The sequence below is a fragment of the Sus scrofa genome, chromosome 6, assembly GCF_054392235.1.
Source record: "Sus scrofa isolate SSC_HxYL_T2T_F1_AM1 chromosome 6, Sscrofa_HxYL_maternal_Yorkshire_Landrace_v2.0, whole genome shotgun sequence".
NCBI classification, from domain to species: domain Eukaryota; kingdom Metazoa; phylum Chordata; class Mammalia; order Artiodactyla; family Suidae; genus Sus; species Sus scrofa.
The window spans coordinates 115,188,814-115,201,558 of record NC_139388.1 but is presented as its reverse complement, the minus strand read 5'-3'; positions in this window follow the sequence as shown (position 1 = coordinate 115,201,558).

The following is a 12,745-nucleotide window of genomic DNA, read 5'->3' as shown; positions in this document are numbered from 1 at the left end:
CCTTATTTTGTTTATTTAAAACATTACTTATAATTAAGGCATGTTTGGTTTATGCCATTTCAAAGACTAGTCACGTTTATTTAGGTATAACTTAATTGGCATAAAGATGTTAATTTTCCCCCCTCACAAGGGCTTTTTTTAAATTGGATAAGAGTTAACTAAAATGGTATAAATAATGAGAGGCTTCTTAATAATAGGAGAATTACTGAAATGTGTTTTTATAGAGAACGAATAGAGACTTAAGAGATTTTTGCTTGCTGATGTTTTCAAGCTCTGGAACTTTTTGTACCCTAATAAATTATCCCCATGTATCTCAGTTTGATTACTACCAAAAAATTTTTAAAATCAGTGCAGAATCTTTTTTATTGTTTGAAATTCCCAGTCTTAGAAATAGACAATGTGATAGAATTTTCATCAAGTCAGTAGACCTATAAATAGGGTGATCATTTATTTTTTAATCTGGGAAACTTTTGATTATGAAAGGGGATATTGTACACACCCATGTACATATGTGTGTGTGTTTAAAATTTGCATATATGTGGACAAACGTGTATATATTCTTTATCTTTTTCCTGATCTATAAAGAAGTTAGGTATGTGAGTGATACATTTGTGTTTAGGCTATAATCTTTAAATGTGATAACATACTGAGAGGTTTTTCCCGAGACAGTACATTATATTATTTTTTTGATCCTTTGTCTTTTTAGGGCCACACCCATGGCATATAGAGGCTCCTAGGCTAGAGGTGGAATCGGAGCTACAGCTGCTGGCCTACACCACAGCCGTAGCAACACAAGATCCAAGCCTTGTCTGTGACCTACACCACAGCTCACGGCAACACCAGATCCTTAACCCACTGAGCGAGGCAAGGGATTGAACCTGCATTCTCGTGGGCTCTAGTCGGGTTTGGTAACTGCTGAGCCACGACAGGAACTCCTTGACTGTATTTTAAAAAGTATGCTCCATTTTCTCTTTTCCAATCCACAAATGCTGGCATTTGAGTATGAGTGGGGAGCTTTGGCCTTAAGAAATTAGAGAATACTCTAGAGATGGCAGTGCAAGTACATAGAATGAAATCTCTGGAGGGCCTCATGAATCCCATTCCTCTGTTGCCTGTCTGCTTGGCTGATGATGACATGAGAGAATTGACAGCTGGAGTCATAGTTTTTAGGAATGACAAGTTAATAGTATTGCGTATGTAGTATACTTCATAGTCATTCAGTTCATATTCTTGACTAATGAGTAGGATAAAATTCATTGTACTTCCTTTAGGATCATCCTCTGCTTTCCATCACTTAAGTAAATGCTATTTAATAACAACAGACTTAGTTAATTTTAAAGTATTGATAAAATATGCTTAATATTTATCATCTTTTTGGCATCTTTGTTATAAATTTTATAAATAGCATGTTCTCTTAAGTACTTATTTTGAGAATTATTTTAGGACTTTATAAAATCTCTTAGGTTTTTTACTTTATTTTGGCTTCATTGCTTTAATTTGTTCTTTGGACTTTTTTCTGTAATGCTTTCTTGCTATTTCCTTAGTTTTCTGATTTTCGCTATATGAAGTGTGTACTTTGATTCTAGTTTTCCTGCCAACTTTTCTTTTGGAAAAAGAAAAAAGGATGTACTAAAACTATTCTTATTTTACACCTATGGTAGCTCATTATTTACCTTTGGTTGAAAATGTAAAGAATTTAGTATCTACAGGAGGTGTGACTATATTAGCTATGGAAGGGTATTTTGAATAATGATCATTTTTCATACACTTTTTCATACACATCACCAGATTTTTTAAACAACTTTCGGGACTCTTGACATCATGGATCAAAATACTGTTTATAGCTATTAAGGATTTTATCTAATATACCTGACTACACTAGGTAATTATTTCTGTTAATGTTTAGTAAATTAAGAGTAAGGGAAGTGTGGCTGTGGCTCTCCTTGCAGTACTAATATTATTCTATCCATAGAAATCCTATTTCCTATTCATTAATTTCAGTATTCCATTCTTTCCCAAGATCTTGCTTCACAGCAAGCTTTCATACTTCAAGCTCAACATGTTAGTGCTCAGTCCTCATTCCCACATAAACACAACCATTTTGAAAACATGAACTGATATTAATTACCCCCTTGGCACCAAAAAGTCAGGATTTCCTGATGCGGCACGCTAATGTAAAATGCATTAGTGCAAACGCTGGCTCCAAGGGGTAATACTCTCTAAATAAACACAGCAATGTTTTTCTTTATTCACGACTCTCAGGCTATTCTGAAAGTCATTCATCCTCCATACCCCCCCCCCCAAAATAAGCATTTTGAGTTTTAATAAGTTATAACTGGATTTTCATAAGAAGAAATTGAATTCCAAGCTGCAAATCACTGGCACTTAACTCTTTGGTTCTTTGAAATAAAATCTGCCTAAATGTTCCCATGATTAAATGGCTCTGAACCATAATTTACACTAGTCTTTTGGAAGGTAACAGTTTACGTTTAGTCATTGGTATCACTAAAAATGTCAATTGACTTAAAAATTTCTTTCAAAATAGAAAATGAACAAGATCGGTCCCACAAGGCCAGAAATATGTGTATGGGTTGGTTTTTGTTGGGTTGGTTGTTGGTTTTGGCGTGTGTTTGAAAATTCCATGTAGACTTCTGATCAGGTAGGCCTAGTTGGAGTTCCCACTGTGGCTCAGCAGGTTAAGAATCCAACTAGTATCCACCGGGATGCGTGTTTGACTCCTGGCCCCACTCAGTGCACTAAGGATCCAATATTGCTGTGAGCTGTGGTGTAGTTGCAGACTTGGCTCAAATCCTGTGTTGCTGTGGTGTAGGCCAGCAGCTGCAGCTCCATTGGACCCCTAGCCTGGGAACTTTCATATGCCACGTGTGTGGCCCTAAATAGCAAATAATAATAATAGGCATAGTTCATGCTTTGATGTACTATCTCTGCACATATAACACATACTTTTACTACTGTTAGATAAAACAACAACAAAAATGAACCAAAACAAAGATAGCCAGTCTCAAACAAACTAAGCATCTCTGTGGAACAAAAATAGAGTTTAAAGAAAAAAAAAAGTAAATTGGTGAGGCTGAAACCATGAGCCACCTAGGTTCTGTGTCTGGAAGTGGGGCGTGCTTAAGAAGTCAGCTCCTATGATGTAATGGAAACTAACAATATTACACAAGATTGGATGCTGGAGTCAAGTTTACTGTTTGACATCAGAGGCAGCTGGGATGTAACTCTCCCCAACTGTTCTCACAAATAAAAGGAGGGTTTTAAAAAAATTAAAACAACAACAAAAACTTGCTGCTGCTGACCACTCCCTTGAGCCTTCTTTTGAGGAAGCTGAGTATAGTGATATAGAAAATACATATTTAGCATCTTAAACTGGAGCAGAGCCAAGGTATTCTGAAGCTTAGAAATCAGGTCTTAAAATACTCTAAAATAATCATTGTATGGAAGGAAGTTCTCAAAGATTTGGTTCGGGACTTCCTGCAGGAAGGTCCAGGAGGGGGTCCAGGAGTACAACTGGAAGTACAGAAGGAAGAAGGAAGGGTGAGGAAGAGAGAAAAGTAAAATACAAGTAAAACCTACTTTAAATAAGCTCATGAACTAAAATCTCAAAATATGTCAAATCTCTTGGCAGAATGTATTCCTGCCATGTGAAATTAATTTTATAGGACAGTCTGACATTTTAAAATATGAACATTTAAGATGCTCAAGGAAGTATATTCATTCACATCATCAAATGGATTTGAAATTACAAAACAAAAACATGGAGAAATAAAATATACATGTAAAAATGATTTAGAAATCTTACAAGTTAAAAAATAAAATCATTGAAACAAGCTTAACTGGCATAAACTAGGCTAGACACAAGCGAAGAGGACATATCAATTAGGTTGTAGTGTGAGAAATTGTCACACTACAAACAAAAAAGTTAAAATATATATGAACGAAAAAACACGGAAGAGATATGGAAGTGAATGCAGAGTTTTAATAAGGTAGTTCCAAAAGAAGAAAATAAGAGGGATTGGTGGAAAAGCTATTTATGTATATAAATAAAAGCTGACAGTTTTCCACAATTCAATCTCTTAATACTCAGATTATAACTTTCCCTTAAATCTAACCACGGCAAAGAAAAATGAATCCATATTTAGATAAATTATGATGGTGTTCAGAAAGAAAAATGGAAACTGCCTGAGAGAGAAGACATTACCTATAAAATAAAATTTAGACAAGAGAATTCTCTGCAACAATTAAAAGATAGAAGAAGAGTCCTGTGCTAAGATTAAATAAGTCGGCCTAAATGTTACTTCCAGCTAAACTAGCATTCTTTCATGAGGGCAATATAGAAAAAATTTCCGACTTAGAAACACCAAGAGAGTTTATCATCCGTGGAATGTGTACTTCAGCAAAGTAATAATCCAGAAGAAGGTGTAAAATGCAAAAAACAAAAAACAACAACAAAAAAACCCCATAAAATTTGTCAATTGTAATTATTCATAGGAAACACACCATTTCTTTTTGGGATGGAAAGAAAAGATAAAGCTAAATGAGATCGATTAGTTGCATTTATGATCTCAGTGTTTTATCTCTGAATTCATGCACCTTTGCTATGTGATTTGATTTCTCTCATTGAAGAGGCAGAGTTAATTTTCCTGCTCCTTGATTCTGAGTTTGGCTATGTGACTTGATTTGGTTAGCAGATGTGACTTGTGTGTAGAGTCTTATAAAAGCACTGGTGCAGTTCTGCTTCCCCTCTGTACCTCTGCCTTTGCCACAGAAATCTGACTGCTAGCCTGCTTAAGGAATGTGAGAGATATACGAGGCAAACCCAAATCAACTCAGCCAACACCAGCCAAGATCAGCAGAGCCACTCATCTACCAGCCAGCTGACCAGAGATGCAAGTCTAGTTCAGATCAGCCAGACACTGCAGGATCTTAAGCTAGGTAAAAGTATTTTTTTATTATTATGCTTTTTAAGGCCACACTTGTGGCATATGGAAGTTCCCAGGCTAGGGATTGAACTGGAACTGCAGCTGGCTGCTGGTCTGTGCCACAGCAACGCAGGATCTGAGCTGCATCTGCAAACTGCACCATAGCTCATGGCAACGCCAGATCCCCAAAGCACTGAGAAAGGCCAAGGATCGAACCTGCATACTCATGGATACTAAGACTTGTTACCACTGAGCTACAATGGGAACTTCCTGAATTTTGTTGTACCCCACTGATTGTGTGTCTGTTTCTTTGTTATGCAGCATTATTGCAGCAATAGATAGCTGATAGAAAAACAAGGTACAAGATAGGAAGCATGAAGGTTTTCATGTTTAGAATAGAAAGACAAAATCTTTAGACTTTGTTGGAAAATTTTAAGGTAAATTATAAGAATAAATGTTAAGACTAGAAAAGAGGGAGGAAGAGGAAAAAAGAACTAGAAATAGAGGAAATTCTGAACTAATCTAGTAGAAAGAAGGAATGAAGAGAAAAAGTGGCAAAAAGTCATGAAAGAGTATCAGAATTAGACCAGTCACAATAAGTATGAACAGATTAAGCTTGTTTATTGAAAGACATTAAATTGGGAAACCCAACTATACTATTCTTACTAAGATATTATTAAAACAAAATATAACAAAGGTAGAAAAAAAAACCAGGTATATTGTTATCAAGGTAGAATTTAAAGCAAAAGCAGCAATAGGGATAAGAGAATCTGAAGTAATTAAGTAGGAAAATCATTTATGATGGAGTTCCCGCTGTTGCACATGGGTTAAGGATCTGACTGAAGTGGCTCAGACTGTAGCAGGGGCATGGGTTTGGATGCCTGGCTGGGTGCAGTGGGTTAAGCAACTGACATTGCCACAGCTGTGGCATAGGTTGCAGCTGTGACTCGGATTTGATTCCTAGTGTGGGAATTTCCATATGCCGCAAGTGTGGCCAAAAAAAAAAAAAAAAAAAAGTGAAAAAGAAAAACCACTTCGATATAGTAACTTTGGAATATATAAAGCAAAAACCAAGAATTACAAGCAAAAATATAAAACTCCAAAACCACAGTGGAAGGATTTTAATCTAGCAGAAACTTGGCTCAAACAGACAAGGATAGAGAACAATTCTAACAAATGTAATGCCAGCTCCATATGTAATTAACATTTTTTTTTCTAGTAGCTATATTTAAAACTATGGTAGAAAGAGGCAAAACTTCTAATAATATATTTGATGTAACTCAATGTACCACAAATGCTATTTCAAGATATAAAATTCATGAGCTGATTCACATTCTTTTTTTTCATAATAAGTCTTAGAAACCTAGCTTGTTATAACATACTTACATCACCTGTCACATTTCAAGTGCTCAGTAGCCCCATCTGGTTAATGGCTACCATACTGGGTAGCCTTGGTGCAAAAAAATCTAATAGGTAAATATGGAATCCTATACCTGATGGAGCATAAATTTTTTTCAAGTACATGTAATATTTATAAAAATTGACCTTATGCTAATTTACAAAAGAAGCCTGATCAAATTTTAAAGAATCAATATTATATAAGTCACTGTCTGACAACAGTATGTATGCTAGGAACTTTGAAAATTTATTAATAATAAATACCTTTAGTTAAAGAGAAAATTACAGTGGCAATTTAAAACATTTAGAATTAAGCTAATAAAAGTTGTCATTATCAAAACTTGTGAGGTGTTAATGCAAGAGTTCTTAGAAGTTAAATGATAGCCTTAAATGCCTTTATGTAAGAACAAAAAAGATGGAAAATAAATTCAACTCAGGAATATAGATGGGGAAGCTAAAACTAAATGCAGATAAAACAACGTACTATAAGAATTTTGAAGAGAATGATAAAAGAAGAGATCATAAACTAATGAAATAAGACCAAAAAAAAAAAAAAAAAAAAAAAGGAGGCTTATCAAAAAGAACCAAATCTGTGTTTTTGAAAATAAAGCTAAAAACTGACAAAAAATATTAAGGCACAAATAAGAAGTTTTAGAAAAAGAGAATGACTGCAAGTGTGCTATATATTCCACGTATTTTCTAAAACTATACTAAAGGGCTGTATAACAAGCCTGATTATGAACTTTTTACACTTGGCATTCACATTACAAAATATAATAGGTGTGGGAGTTCCTATCATGACTCAGTGATTAACAAACCTGACTAGCATCCATGAGGACGTGGGTTTGACCCATGGCCTCGCTCAGTGGGTTAATGATCCAGTGTTGCCATGAGCTGTGGTGTAGGTCGCAGATGTGGCTTGGATGCCTCTTTGCTGTTGTGGTGTAGGCCGGCAGCTACAGCTCTGATTAGACCCCTAGCCTGGGAACTTCCATGTGCTGCAGGTGCGGCCCTAAAAAGCAAAAAAAAAAAAAAAAAAAAAAGTGTGTGTGTGATGTAGGATGTGGTGTGGTCTCTGGCCTCTTTAGGAACTGTGACTAGATTTAGGAATCAAAATGAATTATTTAATCATTTATAACTCATTTATGAATTTTCCTATTGCCCAAAGGGAGTCATTGTCAGCTCCCAGAAGGCAGGAATTTAGTTTTTGTTTACTGCTAGTCACTCAGTTCCTAGAATAATACCTAATATGTAATGGGAGTTCCAAAAATATTAGTTGAAAGAGTATCAGGAGTGTTGGTTATAAATTAGGGTGTATGCAGAAATTTAGGAATCATATATTAGAAATGAATTAATACAACAGATGTGTTAAGATAAATGTCAGGTTTTTAACACAGGTCCACAAATGCCCTAATCCTGACCTATCCTGAGGTCACCTGACTGCAAAACCTGGCCTGACCTATGGTGAGATTATTTATAGTCTGTCTTTGATGCAGATTCCCCTTGAGGTGCCATGTAAGATATTTTATATGCATATATCTTGTCCTAGGAGTTTCAGATAAGGGATTGTGAACATGTGTGTCTGTGCTTAAGCTGTGTAATAGAAGGATACATTTCATTTTTAAGTAGGCTAGGGGTAATTGCCTGGTTATACTGGTGATTTATTAATGAATTCTATAGCATTGCAATAATTTTATAGTTATAAAATGGTAAGCATAGCTAACTTTGTCCTATATCCACTTGTGAATAAAAATTCTCCTTGGAGTATATTTTCGTGGGAAGAATGATGACATTGATGACAACATTCCTGTCTTTACTTTGGTCTCTGTTACTCTCTGTTCTGTGCCCAGAGCTAAACCATCAGGATTCTACAGCTTGCTAGGAAAACATGTGCCATTTTACTCCTTCACCAATATAGCCAACCATACGATACCGGTAATGATCTTACCATCAAGACCTTCCTTCCGCCTCTCTGCTTCACATCTCTTTTGCGGCCTTGGCTGCATGCTCATTTCCCCCTTAACAATGCTCCTTCCACTTCCTAGTCCTTCTCCCTCACACCCTGATATTTCCATCCCCAAACATTCTGTTACATTCCAAGCGGCTTTCCTTACTGCATAATAAACACTCAACCATGTTCAATCAAATTGCCTGTTAAGTCTGTTTCAATCAAATTGCCTGTTAAGTCTGTTTCCTAACATTTTATGGCTTTGAAGCATTTCTGAGTTCCTCTAGTAGACAGCTCCCCTACGAGGGGAGATGGGCTTCTGACCTAGCATGTATAGTTATTACTAATAATTTGTCTTCCATGAAAATTAGACAGCAGGAGCTCCTGGGTAAGCATGTATAGGATCCGAACACAGATTTGGGCCGACACATCAGTAAGGTTTCTACAACAGCGAAAGGAAGATGTATGAAAATTCAGGCTGCAAAGGTTAAGCAGTATTATATCACTTCATTTTGGAAACTCCCATCTAAAATGAGTCTTAGATGAAATATAGTATATTCAGCTCAAACTAGGAAGTATTTCTGAAGATGATTTCATGAAGGAGTCTCAGGAATATAAGGAAGAATGAACTAAAGACACAAACTGGTGGAGGCAGTGGGTGGACGAGGAGGATTAGTAAGACTAAGAAATCAGGAGGTAGGAGAACTGGGAGAAATTAGGTCACAGAAACTAAGGAATGAAGATTTTATACAAAATGAGTAGCTGTGATCTCTGCATCCAAACATACACCTCCAGGCTTTCTGCAGAGACCGCCCGGCCCTCTGGCCAAACCCTCAGCATACTTCCAAAGGCGCTGGGGTTCTTACTGGAGGCGGGGCAACAGCCTCCTGCTCTGTGGCTGTAGATCACCACAGCCAGCCTCCGTGAATACGCTTTTTCCTAGAGTGAGTCAGCCTCCAGGCTGCTACATCCCCAAACATCAGGAACCAAACCAGTTCTGACCGGCATCCTGGGCTTTAAGTGAAGAGAGTAAAAGCATATAAGCTAAAACTCTTCAGAGAACTTTTCATTCTTTTACTAACTTTACTTCTACGCCCTTATGGTGAGTATTGGGGAAAAAAAGTCTCAGCTGCCTCCTCAAAACCGTACCGAAACTGTATCTGGGGGGCTGGCCCCTTATTTGGAGTGTGCTTTGGTTCTCGACCTCAAGTAAGCTAAGTTCTGCTTTAATGTATGAGATTTCCAAGCACCCCAGCATGCTCAGCAGAAATGAATTCTCAACCAATGTTGAAAGAACAAATGATCCCGTGAATGAATAGATAATTTTCATTTCTCAGGATCGCTCCTTGGTGTCATTCCACACTGTTGACCCCTCATTCTTTCTTCCATTCCTCCTCTCTCTCGCTGCATCCCCACCGCCCTGTGCTGCCTCCACTTCCGCTCCTTCATTGGCTATTTCTCTTCTCCTCCCCATGCTTTTTAATGCTTGCCTTTAAATGGGTTCCTCCAGGGTTTCATTCTCACTTCCTTCTCTTACCATCTTATTAAATTGACTCGCCCTGGGGGAATTTCATCCATACCCCTGGTTTGCCTACCACCTATACACTTAGTGTCTCAGCCCAGACCTCTCTACTTCACTTTAAACCAGTGTTGTACTGTAGCCAGCTTGTACTAGCTCACAAGAGCCAGCTGTAATGTTTCAGGGATTTTGCAAGCCAGTTACTAAACCCAGCCATTATTATAAACTTACACTTAAATAAATTATATTAAAAACAAAGGTAATAAATACTTAAAACGCATTACTTCCTAACAGTTCTGCTACATTTTCAAACTGTTAATGATCACGAGGTTTTGCATGCCGTGTGCATTTGCATCTTGAAAGGACTCAATGTTGGTGTATTATTGCATGTTTCCCAACTCACATTCAGCGATGTCATGTTGGTAACTTGGTAAATGATGTCAGGTTGATCCACTGCCACAGTGGGAATATTTATGTCATGGAAATCAGGAAATGCTTCAAATCAGGGCTTAATTTATTGTTTTATTGATTGTCTAGGCTTAGGAAGGTGATTGAGAATGTTAATAATGTAGATTAAATTTAATATTGTGTATCATGTCCATACCTGTAACACTGTAACACCCAAAATTGAGGAAATGTTCTCATATTCAAAATTATTGTCCAGTTCAGCAAAGAAACTGCTATTATTGATGAACAAGGGACATTCTGACCCATGTCTTCATTGTTTCACTTTCTCTTACTTCTTTACATAAATATCGACCACATTCACATCACAACTGCACCCATTCATCAACTGCACTTATAAGTTGGCTGTGGATACAAGGAGTTGGCAAAAGTCAACAAAAAACATTTTGTGAGGATTGGTGATATGGAACTTACAATAAAGAGTGTCAAATACTTTATTATTTGTAAATTGGGCAGTACCTTTCATATCAGTAAAATGTATACAAACTTATATACATATATATGCATGCATTCCCCCCACCGCCCCCAGAGCTGGTCAGATATTTACCACCACATCACTTCCTGAAACCTTCAATGTCATTTGCCTACTAGACATTTCAAGTTTAATATGAAAGGCATTTCAGATTTAACATGTCAAAAACAGAATTTTTCTCCTAAAATCTTTTCCTCTTCTGATACTACTATGTAACTTCTCTATAGGCTAGGGAAGAAAGCTAAACAAGAGTGTGATCTTGACGGGATATTAATGCCAGTCTGATGGTGGAAGGAGGGGTGCATCACAAGGTTACCCACCTTGAGACAGAGGACTGGCCTTTCCCCCTGTTCTGATTACTCATTGGTTAAGGCTTGTCCACCAGGGGAATAGGTCAGAGCCTTCCAGACTAGGTGGGTCCTGTTGGTCCGAGGGCAATTCTCCAGGAAAGGCAGTAGCTGTGAATTTTATTTTATTTTTTTGTCTTCTTAGGGCTGCACCCATGGCATATGGTGGTTCCCAGGCTAGGGGTCGAATTGGAGCTACAGCAGCCAGCCTACACCACAGTCACAGCAACACTGGATATGAGCCACATCTATGACCAACACCACAGCTCACAGCAACGCCAGATCCTTAATCCACTGAGCGAGGCCAGGGATCAAACCTTTGTCCTCAAGGATGCTAGTCAGATTCGTTTTTGCTCTGCCACAACAGGAACTCCTGTATCTGAGAATTTTAAATAACAAGCTCTCAGAGCAGTTGAGGGACCAAAGCACCTGCCAGTAAAGGGGATCTAGGAACTAGCAGCATCCTCTGTAGTGTGGATACACACATAGATATATGTTGAGGGGAGGTGGAAAGGGAGCAGAGATTGGGACAGTTGTGAGGAATGGGCTCTCCCACTCTGCCAAAGAGCAATCCAAATTAACTGCTAAGGGCAGGCAGGCTCCTGGTGGGGGCAGAGAGCTTGACCAGGGTGGGAAGCTTTAGAGCAGCTGCCGCATGTAGGCAGTAGGAGAGAGGCTGCCCTGGGCAGTGTCAGGGTCCAGTTACTGTTAGAGACGGTGGTGGGTAAGGACAGCACTTTGCATCGCTATTCAATCATTCTCCGGCAGTCTCTGTGTAGGGGCACAAAGGCAGGTGGTTGGTTTCACACAGTGCTAAGATCTTGCTCGTAAGTGTAGTGCAAGCAGAAAAGGGTGAGGCATGAGGATGATGGTGAGAGTTATTGAAAGCTCTTACTACATTTCGTGAAGGCAGAAATGTACACAGTACATTCCAGGGCAAGACAGTGTGTTCTCAGTGAAATGACGTGAGTACAAAGTCGTGGGTAAGATTAGAGGAAAGAGCAAAGAATTTTCTCAGAATTAAAGATGGATATTTTTATGGCTTCACATAAAGAGGCTGCATTTGAACTGCCTCTTGAAGGGCCAGTGGGGGCAGGAGCAGGGTAGTGGAAATCTCCAAGGGAAAATGAAAAGGGGATGGTGTAGGGAAAGCATGGAGAAGAAAATGTGTGAATGCAGTCTGGTTAGAGGTCTGCGATTTAGAAGTATGGGAAAGCCTGCAACAAGATATTCATAGTAAGTAAAATCAGATCGGGTGGTTGGCATTGGCTCCTGTCCTTACTCAGCCCCAGATTCATAAAGGGGCATAACCTCTTTTACTGGGGCAAGAGGGTGGCAGTGGGTTGGGATGGAGACCTGGCTAGGGGAGTGGCAGGTAACTTCATCTTTGGAAGTGGGGAGGCAAAAAGAATATGCTGCCATTCCCAGTAGTCTCTTAAGACTTATTTCCATGGCTGTGAAATGGATACCACTTAACCAGGAGATAACTGGGGTTGTTGGCACTGCCTTTGAAATCCTAGCCAGACATGAGCCCAGAATTGTAGCTAATGACAGTTAAAGGGTAGACCCTGCCTAGACTAGTAGACAAAACAGACTTCAACCAAACCACATTTAGATCCAGCACCTGACCCAGAATAAGTATGTTAGTTGTAC